The 22548-nt window shown below is 42.8% G+C and overlaps 1 protein-coding gene across 4 annotated transcripts in view; it reads right to left on the reverse strand.

Moving 5' to 3' along the window:
* The window catches only part of Jarid2 (jumonji and AT-rich interaction domain containing 2), a 289580-nt gene that overhangs the window by 135983 nt on the left and 131049 nt on the right, over window positions 1-22548 (reverse strand). The gene's annotated exons all lie outside the window — the stretch shown is intronic.

Here is a 22548-nt window from a genome sequence, read left to right on the forward strand (position 1 = left end):
CCTAATCTTCAAATAACCCACAACATTTCCTCAAATAATTTCAAACTATAAAAACCTATTTCCAGTGCTGGACGTGGTGGAGCACGACTTTAATCCCAGCACTCAGGAGGCAGAGGTAGGAGGATTGCATAGACTACATAGTGAAGTCCAGGTCAGCCTGAGCTAGAGCGAGATCCTACCTCAAAACTTTCCAGGGGTGTCTCAGTCACCCAGCTCCTTCACAACACACTCTCCAGGGGGCTCTTGGTCCATCATGCCTTCTATTAGCAGCTCCCCTGGCCTGGGAATCTTCCTCCTTGCACCACTTGAACTAAGAGACTTGTTGACAAAAGCAGCCACTTGGTAAATAAAGGTTCAATTCCACCAAAAAGAGAGGAACATGACTTCCCAAAGGCAAATAGCAAAAACAGTTCTAAGATCACATAATCACAAAAGAAAACAAGGTGAATATTAATGTAAAAATTGATGCAATTGAATGAAATAAAACTGTCACTATCCCCAAGTCCTACAGGTAGGTAAGGGGCTGAATTGTTTCTTTTTTGAAGCTGTAACCAGCCCCCTACTGTGAATGTGCCTGTCCTTGTAGGAGGGCCTGTGCAGGAGACAAAGGTTACATGAGGGTAGGGTTCTAATATGTTCTCAAGAGAAGGAAAAGACAAGAGCTAATTTACTTCTTCCCACCATAGATGGAGGATACTCAACAGAAGCTAAGTGGGCAGTGCACCTTAATTTGAACTGAAAGCTTCCAAAACTGTGAGAAATTCCTATTGGTCTTTTGATATGGCAGACCAAGTTGACTAATAAAGAGACTAACACAAGGGCCATGAGAAAATGAACAGCATTCCCAAAACACTGCTACCACAGATCTCTAGTCAGAGGCCAGAGGGGAGACAATGGCTCCTGGCAGGAAAACACAGATTACTAGACAAAGTCCAGGATGTATATTTGTGTGTGTTCCTAATATCCAGAGAATGTCAACAGTATGGGCCAACCCACTATAAGAGAAAGGCAGCCTGAAGAGAATTCAGAACAACAACTGGGATGCTAGTTTAACAGTCCGGCTGAGAATGACTACCTTTCCAAGTGGGCCAATCTCTCCAGCACTTCTAGAAGCAGCTGCAAGACAAACGGAGGGAGGCTGGGGAGGTGGTTCAGTGGGTAAAAGCACGTGCTGAATATGCATAATAACCACATTCAGACCCCAGGCTGCGCTCAGCCTTCTTATGGTGAGACAGGAGGCAGAGACAGAAGAACCCCCACAACCGCAGGCCACAGAACCGAGCCTTGCAAGCAGAGTGGTAAGCAAGAGTCCTTGCCCCAACAAGGTAGAAGGGGAAGCATAGCAACCAAAATTCCTCTGACCGCCACTCCCATGCTGTGGTGCGCACAACTGCCACACACACACACACACACACACACACACACACGGGGGGGGGGGGATTTTTAAAAGTCTAAAAGAGACAGAGCGACAGACAGACAGACACATGATCCTCTGTTCCCAAGAAATGTTAACCTAGAAATTTCTCTCTCTCTGCCTCTTCCTGTCTCTGAAATAAAAAAAAAAAATTTAAAAACATTTTAATCTAAGAGAATATAAATAAGTCGTATAGAAACCTACTTTGTTGGAAATTGGAACACCCAGAAGCCATAGATTGTTACTAGAAAATTTTCAGTGTCAGGGATGGGATACCCTCAGTGAGTTGTTGGCCAGGAGAGTCCCTGGTACCCCCAAAACATCATAGGCCACTGCCAAGGCTCTTGGTTTCCCATCAGGAATAGATGGTAAAACCTTATTCCTGAAGACTCCACATACTTGGGGTACAAGGTCACTGAGAAATCCAGCTGGAACTGAGCTGAAAACCTCCTCCATGTAGACCAATTGACAGAAAGCTGGAAAAGCTACACTGTATGCAATTCAACAGGAAAGAAATTACCAGTGGAGACATTCAACAGTGGACAATGCAAGCCTTAAATGTGGCCAGCCAGGCCACAATGGGTGCAATAGCATGTCCTTTATGAGAGAAATCAACTGCTTTCTAATTGGAATGGAGGCCTGTTTCATGGGAGGGAATACATCCCTGACACTGTAAACCTATAACAGGGGTAGTCATGAGCTCTAGGGGTGTAACATCTGCTGCTGTCTGGCTAAGTGCATATACTATGCTCACCAAACTGCCCAGTAAGCACTTCTCTTAAATGTTCATACCCATATCTTAATGCTACTCTCACTTTTGGTTGCAGAAGCTTCTCCTTTCAGATGGCAGTGACCTTGGGATGACTCAGAAGGCACCATGGTGCTGAGAAGAAGTGACAGAGGAAGTACTCAGCACTGAAATATCTCCATCACACCTTCCAAGGCTTAGGGTCCATTGTGGAAGAGGTGGTAGAAAGAATCTAAAAGCCAAAGGAAGGGTAGGACTCCTTACAACCTTCTCCTCCTGACACAAAATGGCCTGGATATCCATGACTTCACAGTGCCTGACACTACCTACACAAGTTGATCATAATAGGAGAGAAAGATGATGACATCAAAATAAAAGAATGATTGAGAGGAGGAAGGGATTATGATGGAGAGTAGGGTTGCAAAGAGGAAAGCGGGAGGGAGGGAGGGAATTACAATGTGTTATCATCTACAATTATGAAGCTGTCAATAAGAAAAAAAGGAATGTGCCACTTATGAGAATTAACAGGTAACATTTTTAAAGCCCATTGTAAGTTTAACTACGAAGCAGTCAGTGATGGCAGCAGATTTCAACAAATGGGATTAAGCAAGAAATTAAACAAAAATAGTCTGAGTCTAAGAACCGTTATTATAATCCTAACTACAGATACAAGGTCTCAGCACATGTCTTTAATTCCAGCACTTGGGAGGCGGAGGTAGGAGGAGGTAGGAGGATCACTGTGAGTTTGAGGTCACCCTGAGACTACATAGTGAATTCCAGGTCAGCCTGTGCTATAGTGAGACTCTACCTTGAAAAATATTAATTTTTAAAAACTACAAGTTTTCTTTCAAGACATAGAAAATCAGAAGAGCTGACCCATACTCCTGCCTCCACATGAGCCTGACCAAATTGAAATCTAATTCCCACTTGGCACTCACTCAAGACCTGGAACCTAGAACTATATATCCATCCACAGCAGGGCAAAGAGGGATGGTGGAGACCAGCGAAGGGGAGGGTTCAGGCAGAGCTGGAACAGCATCCCTCACACAGCACAGCTTTAGAGAGCACCAAGCACTGCAGACAGCACTCAACATCAAGCTTTTCCTCAAAGACCTCAATCTACTGTAAGGACACAACTTTAAACACACAAGCTACAATGCCAGGCCATGAGATGGTCTATTGACAGATAGAACCAAGAAAGAAAATAAACAACAGAAGCAAGTTTTCACCAAGTGCTCCAAGGTTGGAATTTGAGCAGAAAGCTGAACTACAAAGAGGGCTGTTTCAGATACAGGATTAGCAAGAACCCAAGGAGTGTGCCAGGTGCAATGTAACAGCAAGGCTAGACTAGGTTAAGCAGGTGAAACTACAGAAAGACTGAGGAGCCCATTGAGGAACAGGCTAATCACAGTAAATCCTTGTGTAAAAACTTTAAAGGGGGCTGAAGAGATGGCTTAGTGGTTAAGGCGTGTGCCTGCAAAGCCAAAGGATCCCAGTTTGACTCTCCAGGACCCACATAACCCAGACACACAAGAGGGCACATGAATCTGGAGTTCATTTGCAGCTAGAAGCCCTGGCATGCCCATTCTGTCTCTCTCAAATAAATAAGAATATATTTTAAAAAGTATTTAGAAACCTTGTTTGATGGCGGCCTGGAGGGGCACACTAAGATAGTATAAGGAGACTGCAGTACAAGCCCAGAGTCCAGGGCATGCCAACTTGGAACAGCAGTGGTAACAAAAGCTCAGGTTCAAGAGATACAAAGGGTTTAAAATAAACCGATTTGCCAGGCATGGTGGCACACACCTTTAATCCCAGCATTCAGGAGGTTGAGGCAGTAGGATCCCTGTGAATTGGAGACTACATTGTGATGTCAGCATGAGCTAGAATGAGAATCTACCTCAAAACTTATTAATTAATTAAAAAACAATAAAATAGACTTACTAAAGGACAGAATGATACATGGGGAAGGGTGACTTAGATTCCTAAGTTTTAGGCCCCAGCAACCAGAAGGGGACAGCAATTTACTGACAAAGGGAAAGCAGATTCAAGGGAGCAGGGAAGACAGGAGACAAAAGGAGAGAGGACATTTTAAATTCATGACTTCAAAGTGTCCCAAGTCAGAGAGGGTTCAGGAGTCTCTATTAACACAACAGAGACTAATGGACAACCAAAGTTCACCATTATGGGAACTTAGACTTGGGGATCAAGATCTTTTGGGTCCAGCATGGCGACATATACCTGTAGTCCCAGCACTTGGGAGGCAGAGGCAGGAGGATAACTGTGAGTTTGATGAGTCAGCCTGGGCTACAGTGAGACCCTAGTGTGAAGAAAAGGGGGGAAAAATATCAATGTTGGCCTTGGTAGCAGCCTGCTGTGTGTGGTTGGAAAGAGAACCAAAGGGCTATAAATGGATCTCAGAGGCTGAGCACCTGCCCAGCCTGAGGAAGTATCTAGAGTCCTACCTCATGGAAGGAGATGGAAAGAAGAGGAAGAAGAGGAGGGAGAGAGAGGAAAATAATGACTATGAAGGTAGTCTAGAGGGATTGAACAGAAACATAAAAAATACATGAGGCAGACCAGTTAGCCATTTTATTCCAAGGATTTTTTTTAAAAGTAGTGTAAGTGGCATGTTCTCTCTCATATGTGGATCCTAGCTACAGATGACTGGGCTTCTGTGTGAGAATGAAAATACTTAGTAGCAGAGGCCAGTAAGTTGAAAAGGAGACATAAAGGGTGGAGAAAGAAAGGGAGGAGGATACTTAATAGGTTGATATTGTATATATGTAATTACAATGATTGTAATGGGGAGGTAATATGATGGAGAATGGAATTTCAAACGGGAAAGTGTGGGGGTGGGGAGGGAGGGAATTACCATGGATATATTTTATAATCATGGAAAATGTTAATAAAAATTAAAAAAAAAAACAAAAAAAAATAAATAAAAGTAGTGTAAGTGGAAGATACAAGGTCAAGAGAGGAGAAATAGCATGTTTTTTATGGGGGAGCAGCATAGGAATGGGGGTAGTAAGTGGTGGAGGAAGGAAGGGCCATTTACAGTGATGCTTGAGGCAGAGAGTTGAGCATGATATGGTGTATAATGGGAGAAGTTGTCTAGAGACAGTCTTGGGAGGAACTTCTGCTTTAAAACTTCTACTGGCCTTCCATCCTCTTGCCTCACTGAAAGCACCATCTCTGAGGTTATATAAGCTTCTATAAGGAGCACCACAAGCAGGACAGGGTGAGCAAGGCAGGCAGGCGTAACTCAAGCCAACTCTTCCTCACTCCCGCGGTACTAAACCCACACTTCTGCTACTACAGCAGTCCAAGACGGGGGCTGGGGCATGGCTCACAGGTTAAGGGCCTTGGCAGCCCAGGCTCAATTTCCCCAAAACATCTGGTGCTTATTTGTAGCACCAAGAGACCCTGGTGAACATGCACACAGACACACACACAAAACATATACAATTATTAATTGATTGATAGACAGACAGACAGACAGACAGAATGTCCAACATGCCATGGGAATAAAGATACCATCAGACAGCTTACAGAAGTAACCCAAAGGCACAAAGTGACTCAGAAAAAAACACCCATGAACTGGCACCTCCACTCCTAACTCTCTATGGAAAATACTTGCCAGCAACCAGATCTATGGGAAAGCCTGCTGCCTCACAGTCATTTGAATTGGATTTCTGGTTCCAATAAGACTTCGGCATGATCCATTCCTTCCACTTAAGCTCCTCTTCAAAGCTCAAAATTCCTCATGTGTAAAAAGATGAGCTTGACCTACATACCAAAACCCTTCCTGCTCTAGCTATCCTTAATTTCCCAGTCCCAGCCCTGTTAAGAGTTGGGGCCCAACCACAGAAACCTGCAATTGTAGCCCCTCTATTTTGATAGAGTAGATATGCCCTTGTGTCTCCCTGTGCCGCTAACATCACTTTCACCCTAACCCATCGTTCAAGGTTTTGTTGCAAGGTCTTCAATGTGGCCATTACTGAGAGGTCACAAGTAGGTCTCCCTGCTGTCTGCTCCCACCAGACCACATGCACCCACACCTCCTCCCTCCTTCCCCTTCCCCAACACCTTGAGGCAAGATTTTATATATTCCAGGCTAGCATCAAACTTGTTATGTGCCAATGACTTTGAACTTCTGCTTCTCCTGCCTCCTCGTCTGCAGTGTTGGGATTAAAGCAAACCCTATGCAAGCACTCTACCAATTCCTCATGTTTTTAAAGTGATTACCTTACAATAATATTTGTACTTCACTTATTTTATTCCACGGGTTATTTTTATTGATATATTTACTGATTTTTTAAAGCTCATTTTAAAAAATATATTTTATTTATTTATTTATTTGGTAGAAAGAGACACAGAGAAAAAGAGGGAAAGAATGGGCATGCCAGAGCCTCCAGCCACTGCAGATTCACGTGCCACCTTGCTTCACTTATTTTTAATCATGTGTATTTTTCTCACATTAAAATGTAAAGTGGCGCAAGTTAGGTGTGGTGACACATAGCCTTTAATCACAGCAGAGGGAGGCAGACCATGAGTTCAAGGCCACCCTGACATTACATAGAGAATTCCAGGTCAGCCTGAGCTAGAGTGAGACCCTACCTCAAAAAAAGTAAAGTGGAAGAGGAAAAAAAAAAAAAAAAGTAAGGTGGTGCACACCTTTAATCCCAGAACTCAGAAGGGCAGAGGTGGGAGGATCACTGTGAGTTCAAAGCCACCCTGAGACTTCATAGTGAATTCCAGGGTCAGCCTGGGCTAGAACAAGACTCTACCTTAAAAACAACAACAATAAAAAAAAAATAAATTTCTGGGCTAGAGGGATGGCTTAGCTGTTATGGTGTTTGCCTTGCAAAGCCAAAGGACCTAGGTTCAATTCCTCAGGGTCCACATAAGGCAGATGCACAAGGCGGTGCACGCATCCATTTCTCTCTCTCTCTGCCTCTTTCTCTCAAAACGAATAAATAAATAAGTAAGTTTTAAATAAATACAAGAACTTAAAAAAATAAATAAAATATAAATTTGGGGCTAGCGAGATGGTTGAGGGTTAAAGGTACCTGCTTATAACACCAACCCATCCAGGTTCCATTCCCCAGTGCTCATGAAAAACCAGATGCACAATGTGGTGTATGTATGTGCAATTCATACGTAGCAGGAAAAAAAACCTTGTGTGCCCATAGTTTCTTACACACTCTCAAATATAAATAAGGTTGTATTTATTTATTGGGGGCGGGGAGAGAATGGGTGCACCAAGGCCTCTAGCCACTGCAAATGAACTCCATATGCATGCACCGCCTTGTGCATCTGGCTTTACATGAGCACTGGGGAAATCGATCCTGGGTCCTTTGGCTTTGCAGGCAAGTGCCTTAACTGAGACGCCATTTCTGAAAGCCCTAAATGTCTCATTATAGATATATTTTCTATTGACAACTTCCATGTCTGTAAACAATACCCCACGGTAATTCCCTCCCTCTCCGCCCCACCTTTCCCCTTTGAAATTCCATTCTCCATCATATCCCCTCCCCTTCAATCTGTCTCTCTTATTTTGATGTCATGATCTTTCCTTCTTATTATGACGGTCTTGAGTAGGTAGTGTCAGGCACTGTGAGGCGTTATATTTTTTAAAAATATTTATTCATTTATTAGAAAGAGACACGCCATGCAGAAGAATTAAGTCCAAATGGATTAAAGACCTTAACATCAGACCTGAAACTCTGAAACTGCTAGAGGAAAAAGTAGGGGAAGCCCTCCAACATATTGGTCTTGGTAAGGACTTTCTGGATACAACCCCAATTGCTCAGGCAATAAAACCACAGATTAATCATTGGGACCTCATGAAATTACAAAGATTTTGTACTGCAAAGGACACAGTGAAAAAAGCAAAGAGGCAACCTACAGAATGGGAAAAAATCTTCGCCAGCTATATATCTGATAGAGGATTAATATCTAGGATATACAAAGAACTCAAAAAGTTAAGTAATAAGGAATCAAACAAGCCAATCAAAAATTGGGCTATGGAGCTAAATAGAGCATTCTCAAAGGAAGAAATACAAATGGCATAATAAGCACCTAAAAAAAATTTCTACATCACTAGTCATCAGGGAAATGCAGATTAAAACTACATTGAGATTCCATCTCACTCCTGTCAGATTGGCCACCATCATGAAAACAAATGATCATAAATGTTGGTGGGGATGTGGAAAAAGAGGAACCCTTCTACACTGCTGGTGGGAATGCAATCTGGTCCAGCCATTGTGGAAATCAGTGTGGAGGTTCCTAAAACAGCTAAAGATTGATCTACCATATGACCCAGCTATAGCACTCCTAGGCATATATCCAAAGGACTCATCTCATTTCCTTAGAAGTACATGTTCAACCATGTTTATTGCTGCTCAATTTATTATAATAGCTGGGAAATGCAACCAGCCTAGATGTCCCTCAACTGATGAGTGGATAATGAAGATGTGGCACATTTATACAATGGAGTTCTACTCAGCGGTAAAGAAAAATGAAGTTATGAAATTTGCGGAAAAATGGATGGACCTGGAAAGGATTATACTAAGTGAGGTAACCCAGGGCCAGAAAGCCAAGCGCCACATGTTATCTCTCATATGTGGATCCTAGCTACAGATGATTGGGCTTCTGCGTGAGAAGGAAAATATTTAGTAGCAGAGGCCAGTAAGTTAAAAAGGAGATATAAAGGGAAGAGAAAGGAAGGGAGGAGGGTACTTAATAGGTTGATATTGTATATATGTAAAGTACAATGATTGTGATGGGGAGGTAATATGATGATGAATGGAATTTCAAAGGGGAAAGTTTTGGGGGGAGGGGCGGGAATTACCATGAGATTTTTTTTATAATCATGGAAAATGTTAATAAAAATTAAAAAATAAAAAAATAAAAAGATTGAGAGCAAAGAGCAAAAAAAAAAAAAGAAAAAGAAAAAGAAAAAGAAAGAAAAAGGAAAAAAAAAGAAAAGAAAGAAAAAGAGAGAGAAAGAATGGGTGGCCAAGACCTCCAGCAACTGCAAACAAACTACAAAGACATGCAACACTTGTGCCTCCAGCTCATGTGGGTACTAGGGAATTGAACATGGGTCCTTAGGCTTTGCAGCAAGTACCTTAACTACGCCATTTCTCCAGCCCCCTGAATGTCTCTTTATTAAGGAAACTGGCAGCACCTCTTGCTTGCTCTTACTGAAATACACAATAATGGCACTTCATTCAATCACATCTTAGAGAAATGAGATGAGGTTGATTTTAGAACAAAAAGAAACAAAGACCCCCATCTATGTGTCTGTGACTAAAGAGAGGAGGGTAATATGGGGAATACACTTATTTTATTCCTCCTATCAGTTTAATAATAAGCTTTAATAGAGCCCCCCAAAATGCTCACCTTAATCAATACTTAGCACTCTTTTCCTGAGGTCTTTTTCCTAATGAACAATTTCAATTGTCTCCTTCTGAATAAACTACCTTGCAACAAATAAACAAACAGAAAGTCCTACAAATTCTTGTTTTGGAATCCTACCTTTATGAAAGGTTTCAAATTACTTTAACTTAACAAGTGGTTGTCTAAGCCATATTCCAGCACTGCTGCTTCCTTGTTGGGTAGACAAACTGATCCTCTTAGTATCATTTCCTTATGTATAGAGGTACATTCTAGAACATGCACTGAAAATATGAAGAACAACTTGGCTACCACTTCTGCCCACTGGAAATATTCTGAAGGGATACAAATTCCATTAAATCTACTCAAGACTGTTTTGCTGGCCAAAGAGATTGCTGATCAGGAATAGCATTTATGGGAAGTAAATGAAATTCAAATACAGCTAATAGCTCCCCTCTCCTACTGTGTGCTCGTTATTTGTGTCGCATGTTATTCTTAAAATGTCTCTTTTTAGCCCCAGTGGGCCAAGGGCCCTCAGAGAATGGTCAAGGTCTCAGCCTCAACCAGTCCTTTTCAAGCCTTTGTCATTTTACTACATCCAGGAAAAGTGGTGTTATCAATAACAGAAGAACAGAGGGCTCAGAACCACCAAATCATTTTTTAAATTTACTCATTGGTGTGTGAGAAAGATGAGTGCATGTTCAGGTGGTTGTACACATGGCAGGGGAGAAGACAGCTTTCCTGGGTGTCCTTCCTCGCCGCTCTAACACCTTTGAAGCAGGGTCTCTCCTGCTGCAAACTTGCAGAAATTTTTCCTAACAGCACCTCCCATGTCACCATGAGCATGCTGGGGTGGCTTCTGGCTTTGGACGCAGACAGGCAGGCTGGAGCCACAACTGCTTCATCCACTGAGCCCCCATCTCCGCAGGCCACCGTCAGCAAGCACTGCAATTCCACCTCCCTTTACAGCCGGCAAAGCATAACTGCTTCAAGCTCTATGGTCAATTCACAACACTGCTCAAAACTCACATTTCCTGTCTCTAGTAGGGCGAAAACTTGTCAGCTTAAAAAAACACAAAAGTAAGATGGATGGTGAACATGGACTTTATGACATTAAAATGAGGTAACTTATTCGGTGCCTGTTTGAATTATCACTCTTCTACTAGACCTGCAGACAGGCAGGACAAGCTCGGCCACTTAGACGGCCACTCCACTGTAAACTCCCATGGACAGTGGGGTAAAGAGTTAGTTGCCCATTCATAGCACCAATCCCATTATTAATGCCAAACTGTGCAATCAAGAAACTGAATTTTCCAAGGGGACTTCCGGTTAAGATGGTGACATAGGAACCATGCCAAAGGAGCCTAAGGGAGAAAAACCCAGAAAAATACACTCTTCTATTAAAAAAGTGAGGAGAAATTATCAACTGCAGCAGAAAAGTAAGAGATCCAGAGCATATAGAGCCCACAGAATCAGACAGAAGTGGCTCCAGCAGTGGCAGCCCCGGGTCCATGGGGCCACAGCCACCAGGCTCAGCCCGAACCACAGGGAAAGCCAGGTGAAGGGATTGTGGACTCCCACCGGCCTCCTCATGAACTCAAGAAACAGCAAGGAAGAATGGAGGAGTGGCTCCTAAGAAAGAGGACCAAAGGAGAACTTCAGCCACCATCCACAGCCTCCCCATGCCCACTGCCAGCACAAGTGCCAGCCACCACAAGAGACATGGGGAAGGGAGCTTATAGCACCCAACACCGGTACCCAGAGCAGCGATCCAACGGCCCAGCCATGATACTTGAACGCACAGTGCACCAAAGAGGGACCCAAGCAGGAGCGCAGAATAACTGAGACCAAAATCATTCCAAAAGGTAACTGGGATTACACCAGGTAGTACCCACCAAATAAGCCTGACATATAGGCTTGAATCAGAAATGCTAATTGTACCTTCCATATCAGGATAAATTATATGTAAAATCTGATGGACGGTCAGTTAGATTGCCATTCTTAACCTACATTTTGGGCTTGATTTATAGTGCCTTTGTTTGTTCTTCTGTTGTACACATGTTCACAAACTGATGTGGAACACTCAACAGACTAGAAATCATAACCTCCTTGTTGACAGGATTAAGGGTGTGGAGCACCACACACCCTAAGAGACAGTGATTTTGTTAAAGGATCTGGTCGTTGTAATACCTACTTTTGGAAAAATACTGTGTGGTATTTCATTGAATGTATACATTGTTTAGTTAAATTTTAGAAACTGCCTGTATTTTGTTCCACTCAGCTTACTTGAATACTCTGATAGCAAGCAAACCCAACACCTAGGGTCACTTTTGCAGATACTCTGAGAGTCAAGAGCCACACCTAGCACCTTAAACTCCTACCCTGAAGATATATAACATTAGATTGATTGATACATCTAATAGTTAGAAAATATAAGCATTAAATTAATCCAAGATGCAAATATGTATATGTATATGTATATATACACACATATATATAAAATAACACAAGACATACAAAAAAATCAAGATAATATAAAGCCACCAAAAAATATTAATGCATAAGAAATGACCTCCATTTAGAGGATGTAGAAGATAGAGATTTAGAGGAAATACCTGAGAAAGATTTCAAAAGAATGATTATAAATACATTCAAATGAAATCAAAGAGGAAATGAAAGAAGACACAGGAAAGAAATGTAATGAAATAAGGTCAATACAAGACATAAATAAGGGAATAGAAATTAAAAAAAAAAAAAAGACGACAGTCAGAATTCCAAGCAATGAGGAACACAGTCAATGAAATAAAAAATTCTGTAGAAAAATCTCACCAGTAGGATGAAGGGATGAAGAAGAGAAAATATCTAAACATAGAAGACCAGGTGGCAGATCTAATACAATACAACAAAGATAAAGACAAACTAACAGAAAAGTAAGAATGGGAATTTCAAGATATTTGGAACACTAGGAAAAGATCAAACATTCAGGGTATAGTAGAAGAAGAATTTCACTCCAAAGGCATAGTAGGCATCTTCAACAAAATCATAGAAGAAACCTTCCCCCAAACTGGGAAAGAGATACCAATGCACCAACCATACAAAACCTGCAAAGAACCTCTCCTCGCCATATTATAATTAAACTGCCAAACGCACAAACCAACGAAAATATATTGAAAGCAATTAGACAGAATACTCAAGTCGCATACAAAGGCAAGCCCATCAGGATCACAGCAGATAACTCAACACAAACATTCAAAGCCATAAGGGCTTGGAATGATGTATTTCAAGTTCTGAAGGAAAACAATTGTCAACCAAGGTTACTTTATCCTGCAAAGCTATGCATTCAAATAGATGGAGAAATAAGGACATTTCACAACAAAAGCAAGTTAAAGGAATATTTGAAGACAAAACCAGCTCTACAGAAAATACTAGAAGGATCCTCCATGCTGAAGAGAAAGAAAAACACACAGACAAGGAACCTGGGAAAAACAAACCATACTCAAAGACTAGTCAATACAAGAAAGCAAAGGTAAAACCAGAAAAACTACAAAACAAGAAAAATGGAAAAAATAAATACACACCTTTCAATAATATCTCTTAGTATCAACGGCCTCAATGCCCCAACCAAAAGATACAGGTTTGCAGACTGGGTTAAAAATCAGGATCCTTCAATTTGTTGTCTCCAAGAAACTCTCCTTTCTACAAAGGATGGATACTACCTTAGGGTAAAAGGTTGGAAAACAGTGTTTCAAGCAAATGTACCTAGCAAACAAGCAGGAGTTGCTATCGTAGTATCTGACAACACAGACTTCAGTCCAGTTAGGAAAGATAAAGAAGGTCATTTTATATTGATTAAAGGCATACTACAACAGGAGAACATTACAATCCTAAATTATATGGACTCCCAAATTCATCAAACAAACACTATTAGAACTAAGGTAACAGATTACACCAAACACAGTGGTAGAGGGTGAGTTCAAGACCCCACTCTCATTAATTGACAGGTCATGCCGGAAGAAGGGATTTATTGAAGCTTACAGATCCACGGGAAGTTCCATAATGGCAGAAGCTGGCCTGCCTTCAAAGGCCCAAGCAGACAGAGAGAGAGTAGCACAAGCCCAAAGCCAAAAGCCACAGCACACTTCAGAAACTCCAGCTATGCTCACTTTGCATATCTTTAGATTGAAACCTGAAACCCACCATCACACCTTAAGATCCACCCAGTGACATTGCCTCCAGCCAGGTAGCTAACAGATGCAAACTACAAACATACAACTTAATATATTGGGGGCCATCTATTCTATTCAAACCACCACACAAGCCTGTAACCAACATAATACTAAATGGAGAAAAACTTGAAGGGTGTCCACTGTCCCCACTTTTATTTAGTATAGTATTGAAAGTCTTTGCCATAGCAATAAGGCAACAGACACACATAAAATGGATACAAATTGGAAAGGAGGAGATCAAGTTATCATTATTGGCAGATTACATGATTCTATAATTAAAGGACTGTAAAGACATTACCAGTAAACTGTTACAGCTGACAAACACATATAGCCATGTAGCAGGGTACAGAACAAATACAAAGAGCCTTCCTATATGCTAACAACAAACACACAGAAGAAGAAATCAGAGTTTCACTCCTATTCACAATTGCATCAAAAATAATAAATTTGTATATATGTAATTACAATGATTGTAATGGGGAGGTAATATGATGGAGAATGGAATTTCAAATGGGAAAGTGTGGGGTGAGGAGGGAGGGAATTACCATGGGATATATTTTGTAATCATGGAAAATGTTAATAAAAATTTAAAAAATAATAATAATAAATTACCTTGGAATAAACCTAACCAAGGAAGTGAAGGATCTCTACAAGGAAAACTTTAAAACACTCAAGCGAGAAATTGCAGAAGACCCTAGGAAATGGAAAAACATCCCTTGTTCTTGGATTGGAAAAATCAATATTGTGAAAATGGCAATCTTTTTACTGTTGTTTATTTTATTTATTTATTTGAGATCAACACACAGATAACGGGTGCACAAGGGATTCCAACCACTGCAAACAAACTCCAGATGTGTGCGCTCCCTTGTGCATCTGGCTAACATGGGTCCTGTGGAATCGAGCCTTGAACCAGGGTCCTTAGGCTTCACAGGCAAGCACTTAACTGCTATGCCATCTCTCCAGCCCTGAAAATGGCAATCTTACCAAAAGCAATCTACACATTTAATGCAATCCCCATCAAAATTCCAATGCCATTCTTCACAGAAATAGAAAAAAAAATTAAAAATTCACTTGGAATCACAAAACAGGACTTCCAGTTAAGATGGTGGTGTTGGCACCACGCCAAAGCAATGGGGGGGTGGGGGGGGGGCAAAAAAAACTCAACAAAATACACACTTTTACTAAAAAGTGAGGTGCATAAGAAATGGAAGTAGAAGTGATCCAGAGCATCCAGAGCCCGCACAGGCCGGCAAAAGCCACCCGGCAGCTCTACCAACCGGCAGCAGCAGCGTTGCACCAGAAAGCCGCCAGGCTCGGCTCCAGCCGCAGGAAAAGCCAGGTGCAGGCGCTTCCCCTCACACCGGCGGTCTCCGCAACTCAGGGAACATGAAGGGAGAGCGGCAGTGAGCAACGGAGGAGCAGACCACGAGGTAGAAGAACACGTGGAACAGCAAGAGAACCAGAGCAGCTGCGGCTCCCTCCCCTCCCCCACCACCTGAGCCCAGCTCCAGTGAACAGAGCAGTGTCCTGGGACCCAAGCAGGAGCAGAGTCCAGCAGCAACATCAGTGGCTACGGCACCGGTAACAGCGGCCCCAGCAGCAGCAGATCCAGTAGCGGCAGACCCAGCAGAGGCAGCTTTAGCAGCAGCAGTTCCAGCAGTGGGTGTGCTGATCTGCAGGGCCATAGTTGCCAGGCTCGGTTTGCCCCGCAGGAAAAGCCAGTGCCCAGCTCCAGAAATCAGAACAGCAGCCCAACGACCCAGCCAGCAACTTGACTGAGACCAAAATCATCCAAAAAGGAAACTGGTTGCACCAGGGAAGAGTCTCACTTGGTCACAAGCTGACTTGGAATCACAAAACATCTCAACTATCTAAAACAATATTGAGCAACAAAAATAAGGCTGGTGGTATCACCATACCTGATTGTAACCTATACCACAGAGCCATAGTAACAAAAACAGCATGGTACTGGCACAAAAGCAGAAATGTACATCAATGGAACAGAATAGAGGAACCAGATGTAAGTCCAGGTAGCTATAGCCACCTGATATTTGATAAAAATGCCAAAATACTCATTGGCGAAAAGACAGTCTCTTTAGCAAATGGTACTGGGAAAACTGGATATATATCTATAGACAAATGAAAATAGATCATTATCGCTCTCCATACACAAGTATTAAGTCCAAATGGATCAAAGACCTTAATATCAGAGCTGAAACTTTGAAACTGCTAGAGAAAAAAGTAGGGGAAACCCTTCAACATATTGGTCTTGGCAAGGACTTTCTGAATATAACCCCAATTACTCAGATAATAAAACCACAGATTAACCACTGGGACCTCATGAAATTACAAACCCTTTGTACAGCAAAAGACACTGTGAGTGAAGCAAAGAGGCGACTTACAGAATGGGAGAAAATCTTTGCCAGCTATGCATCTTATAGAGGATTAATGTCTAGGATATAAAAAGAACTCAAAAAATTAAATAATAAGAAACCAAACAACCCAATTAAAAACTGGGCTATGGGGCTATAGAGATGGTTCAGCGGTTAAGCGCTTGCCTGTGAAGCCTATGGATCCCGGTTCGAGGCTCAAATCCCCAGGACCCACATTAGCCAGATGCACAAGGGGGTGCACATGTCTGGAGTTCGCTTGCAGTGGCTGGTGGCCCTAGTGTGCCCATTCTCTCCCTCTCTCCCTCCCCCACCCTCCCTCCCTCCCTCCCTTTCACCCTACTTTTCTCTGTCGCTCTCAAATAAATAATTAATTATAAATGGGCTATGGAACTAAATAAAGAGTTCTCAAAAGAAGAAACACAGATGACAGTTCAATGGGAAAGAGAGAAATCACCAGTGAAGATCCTCAACAGTGGACACTGCAAGCCTTATATTTGGCCGGCCAGGCCAAATGAGCCAACAGGTGCAATAGTTGCGTGTCTGTTGTGGGGGAAATCAATGGCCCTCTAATTTCATTGGAGGTCCTCTCCATGGGAGGGAATATATCCCTGATACTGCAAACTTAAAACAGGGGTAGTCATGAGCCCTAGGGTTGTAACATCTGCTGCTGTCTGGCTAAAAGTATATACTATACTCACCAAACTGCCCAGTGAGCACTTCTCTTAATGTTCATACCCATATCTTAATGCTACTCTCACTTTTGGTTAGAGCACCTTCTCTTTTCACATAGGAAATCACTTTGGGATGACTCAGAAGACACCATGGTGCTGAGAAGAAGTGACAGAGGAGTGCTCAGCACTGAAATGTCTCAAATCACACCTTCCATGGCTCAGGTACACTGGAGAAGAGATAGCAGAAAGAATGTAAGAGCCAGTGAAAGGGTAGGACTCCTTACAACATGCTCCTCCTGAAATAAAATGGCCTGGATATCCATGACCTCCCAGTGCCTGACACTACCTACACAAGACTATCACAATAGGAGGAAGAGATCATGACATCAAAATAAAAGAGTGAGAGGAGGAGGAGATATGATGGAGAGTGGAATTGCAAAGGTGAAAGGGGGGGGGAATTACTATAGGACATTATTTACAATTATGGAAGTTGTCAATAAATAAATAATTTTTTTAAAAAAAGAAAAAGAACCTGAATGTCCCCAAGGAAATTCTAGGGCAGTAGCCCAGAAATATCCTTATTAAACAACTGATGGAGGTAAAAGAATAGAGCATCTTTTCAACACAACAGCTTCTTTCAAAGATACTGTATAATTCCATCCATTTAGTATTACAAATTATGGGCTAGCCAGGAAGGTGTGAGACTCGAGCTAATGTTCTAGCCAACTCTTCTACTACAAAATTAATGCCTATGTAACCTCAGCAAGATCTTTACCACATCTAACATCCAAGCAAAAACATGACAAGATAAACCAGGCATGGCCCACATTTAATCCCAGTATTTGGAAGGCAACGATAGGAGGATGACCATGAGTTTGAGGCCATCCTGAGACTGCACAGTGAATTCCAGGTCAGCCTAGGCTCCAGTGAGACCCTCCCTCAAAGTCCCCACCCCCAACCGAAAAAATAAAATAAAAAGACAAGCTGAAAAGAGGGGAAGGCCCCCCAAATCACCCTATGCCTGGGTGTCTCTGGGTGTTCTCACTCTTGACTGTTTTTGAAAGCTGGAAGCCACCTCCAAATAAGGGCTATGCATTAGCAATTTAATAGGGAGAGAGAGAGAAAAAATGTGTATGGAAGTCAGAGGACAACATTGGACCTGAGAAATGCCCACCTTTGTGGGAGGCAAGAATGTTGGGAGGGAGTCTCTCATTGTCCTGGAACCCAACAATCATGACACACTGGACACTGGCTCGCCAATACATCCCTCCTCAGTGTTAGGGCTTCATGCACATACCACCACACCAGACATTTTCATATTGTTAAGTGGTGGTAAAACACAGCTTCATGCTTGCAAGCTAAATACTGTAGTCTGTGAGCTATATTTCTACCCAACCCCACCAAGCAAATTTCCTTAACAATAACAACTGTAAAGGTGAAATAACATTTCACCTTTTGAAAAGGGACCTCAGGAAAGTTAGAGACTAACCCGAAACAATTTTCAATAAGAAACATCAACCTTCTTTCACTTCATCTCAGCCCTCTAACCCATATTCTGACTTCATTTAACCTAGAGAATGGGGTTTTCCAATGGGACAGACTGTAAGTGACCGTCTATTACAATGGCACATCATGCAGATTTCGTGTGCTCCGCATATATCCACACAGAACACAGTATGGGATGACAAGTCACACTACTTCCAACCTCACTGGCCTCAAAAGTCTTGGAAGTCTTGTTGTTTCTCTTTTTTTATACCACACACCTCAGCACCGCATGCCTGGAAAGTAAAATAAATATACACCCTCACAAGGAGAGTTAGTCTGTGGTGGCAATTCTGCTATCCAGAGCACCCCACCACCACCAAAGTAAGAATAGCACGCCTTGTTTAACATGGCACCTGACCTGCCTTCAAGATTCTTAAAAAATAAAATAAGCCGGGCGTGGTGGCGCACGCCTTTAATCCCAGCATTCAGGAGGCAGAGGTAGGAGGATTGCAGTGAGTTCGAGGCCACCCTGAGACTCCATAATGAATTCCAGGTCAGCCTGGGCTAGAGTGAGACCCTCCCTCAAAAAACCAAAATAAATAAATAAATAAAATAAAGTAAGCTGGTCGTGGTAGTGCATGCCTTTAATCCCAGCACTCAGATGGCAGAGGTAGGAGGTCTGCCATGAGTTTAAGGCCACCCTGAGACTACATAGTGAATTCCAGGTCAGCCTGAGTGAAGCCCTACCTGAGGGGGGGAGGGGGATTCTTAACCTCCAGGCTGGAGAGATTGCTGACTGGTTATGGCATTGACCTACAAACCCTAAGGACCTGGGTTTGATACCCCAGTACCCACATAAAAGCCAGAAGCACAAAGTGGCACATGTGACTGGAGTTTGTTTGTAGTGGCTAGAGGCCCTGGTGTGCCTTTTCTCTCTGTCTCTTCCTCAAAGACAGAAATAAGTAAGCACTTTTGGGAAATTTTTTTTTAGTGCTAGAGAGCTGGCTTAGCGGTTAAGAAGCTTGCCTGCAAAGTCAAAGGACCTAGGTTCAATTCCCCAGGACCCATGGAAGCCAGATGCACAACGTGGTACATGTGTCTGGAATTCTTTTGCAGCAGCTAGAGGCCCTGGTATGCCCATTCTCTCTCCTATCTGCTTCTCTTTCTCTCTCTCTGTACTTAGGAAAAACAAACAAACTTTTTAAATAAATATTCTTAACTTCTTAAGCAATTTAAGATTCTCAAGTTCTGAAACAAGGGGATGTGTTTACTCAGAAGTGCTGTGGACATCTGACTGGCAGAGAGAGGAACAAACGTGGACTTGGAAAGCTGTCTGCACAAACCCAGCACCATGTTTGACAAATGAGAGACTGGAGAGATGGGTCAGTGGTTAAGCGCCCACTACAGACCACGTAAGAAGCATGGCATGGTAATCTCAGAGATAACAGGTTACTGGGGAGAGCAGAGATGAGAATTACTGGGGTTCACTGATAGCACTCCAGGTTGAAGAAGAGATCCCCATCTCAAGTAGATGCACAGATTAATGATACCAGGACATCTAGCGGGCCATGGTGGCACATAGGAGACTCGCTGTAAGTCTGAGAAAACCAAGACAATATAGTGAATTCCAGGTCAGTTCTGGGCCAGAGTGAGACTCTACCTTGGGGGTTAAAAAAAAAAAAAGATCGCTGTGAGTTCAAGACCAGCCCAGGACCACAGAGTGAGTTTCAGGTCAACCTGGGCCAAAGTGAGACACTGTCTTGCAGAAAGGAGGGAAAAAAAGAAAAAGAAAGAAATGAACAAATGAGAGAGAAAGAGCATGAGTGAGAGCTGATGGAGCATGACCATTTGCCCTATGGGCACACACCAGACATGACATCACATGCACACACACGTGTGTGGGTGGGTGGGTGCGCGCGCGCTCTCTCCCCCCCCCCCCCCTCTCTCTGCCCCCTCCCGCCCTCCCCCGCATGTGTGCCTCCACAGAATCAACAAAGAGAAGAGGGCCAACGAGGCATGCTAGCACAGACATGGAGCCTGGCATCTGGGAGCTCAGAAGGATTTCTGCAATTTCCAAGCCAGCCCAGAAAATAGCACATAGTTCTCAAAGTAAACCAAAAAGCCTGACAAAAACTAACCTTTCAGTATGAAGATACTGTAAGAATTGCTGGAAGTCTTTGACACCAAGAGAGATGTCTTTCAGAGCTGTTCTTAGAATTTCTCCACAGGACCACCACAGTGGCTGTGATAACTGAAAAGCTGAATGCGCCCAGCTAGCCAGCGCTGGTTGTTTTAAAAAGATTATTATGTTTCAATTTTCTTCAATGACCCAAATTTTACCAAGTCCTGGACAGCTATCTAATTTTTTGTCCTAAAACACGGTATTTCTGGCCAGGGAGGGGAAAATGATTGGTTTTGTTTTGTTTTCCTTCTCATTGTCAAAGAGTCAAAGAAGGGGCTGGAGAGATGGCTCAACAGTTAAGGTGCTTGTGTGCAAAGCCTAACGACCCAGAGGCACAATGTGGTGCGTGCATCTGGAGTTTAGTTTTCGGTGGCTACATGCCTAGGCATGCCCATTCATCCCATCTGGCTCTCTCCCTTCTCTATCTCTCTACTTGCAAATAAATAAATGAAAATTTAAAAAAAAAAAAAAAAGATTCAAGGGCTGGAGGATGGCTTAGCAGTTAAAGCATTTGCCTGCTAAGCCGAAGGACCCAAGTTCAATTCCCCAGGACCCACATTAGCCAGATGCACAAGGGGGTGCACGCATCTGGAGTTTGTTTGCAGTGGCTGGAGGCCATGGTGCACCCATTCTCTCCCTTTCTCTCTCTCTATTTCTCTCTGTGTGTCAAATTAATTAAATTAATTAATTGGGGGAAGGATTCAAAGAAGGAGATGAACAGATGGCTAGATGTTTAAAGGCACTTCTTGCAAAGCCTGCTGAACACAGTTTGATTCCCCCATACCCACATAAAGCTAGACTCAAAGTGGGGTTCCAGTTACCCTGGCAGGAGGTCCTGGTGTGCCTATATTCACTCACTCAACTTTCTGTCACTACTCCTCTCTCTCAAAAAAAAAAAAAAAATTTTTTTTCTATAAAAATATTTAAAAAATAAAATTCAAAGAAAGACCAACACACTGGCACTCCAAGACAGGAGGAGCACACTCCTCTACTCTTGCTCTGGAATTCAATGATAGATATTCTCCCTCATTTCCCCATCCCCAGACATCACAAGATTTCACCAGGCAAAATGGTGTGTGCAATGTTAAGCAGTAACACACTGTCACAACAAAGAACCAGAAGTAGATTCCAAATGAAGCTCTCACATATATTTTGGCTCAGATGAGCAAGGGAGAAGACTATGTCACAAACACAGCAGAACCCCACCAGCCAAGTCACACATAAAGGGAAAAAAAAAGCCATAGGGTAACATATGTGTCTCCTTTAAAATCAGACATCAATGAAGAAAGCCCTCTTGAGAGAAAGACCATCTGGTGTGCTGTGGAGTTCACAGAGGTGTCTTAGAAAACCCAGGCATGGCTCTATGGAAGGAGGTCAACCAACGGGTCTTGTCTATAAGCAATAGTATATGTTTCCAGCCGGGCGTGGAGGCGCACGCTTTAATCCCAGCACTTGGGAGGCAGAGGTAGGAGAACTGCCATGAGTTTGAAGCCACCCTGAGACTACATGGTGAGTTCCAGGTCAGCCTGGACTAGAGTAAGACCCTACCTTGAAAAAAGTATATGTTTCCAAAAAAAGAAAAAAAATGCCACGGAACTGGAGATAGGTGCAAGCAAGCACCTTAACCGCTGAGCCTAACAGCCTGGGTTCAATCCCCCAGCATAGATGTAAATCCAGATGCACAATGTGACACATGTATATGGAGTTCCTTTGCAGCAGCTAGAGGCCCTGGTATGCCCATTCATTCTTATTCTTATACTCACTCTTTCTCTCTTTAAAAGAAAAACTACCAAGAACCAGGCATGGTGGTACATGCCTTCAGTTCTGCCACTGAGGAAGGAAGATTGCTATGAGTTCAAGCCCAGCCTGGGTTATACAACGAGCCTCAGGCCACCCTGGGTTAGAATGAGACCATGGGTGTGGGGGAGTAGAGGACAACTGTACACAGGACTGAAAGCCAGAAACCACAAACAACCTATCACGAAGAGTGGATAAAGTACCAGGCACCCTGATGTTATGACTTAT

This window comes from Jaculus jaculus, chromosome 17 (assembly GCF_020740685.1).
Source record: "Jaculus jaculus isolate mJacJac1 chromosome 17, mJacJac1.mat.Y.cur, whole genome shotgun sequence".
NCBI classification, from domain to species: Eukaryota; Metazoa; Chordata; class Mammalia; order Rodentia; family Dipodidae; genus Jaculus; species Jaculus jaculus.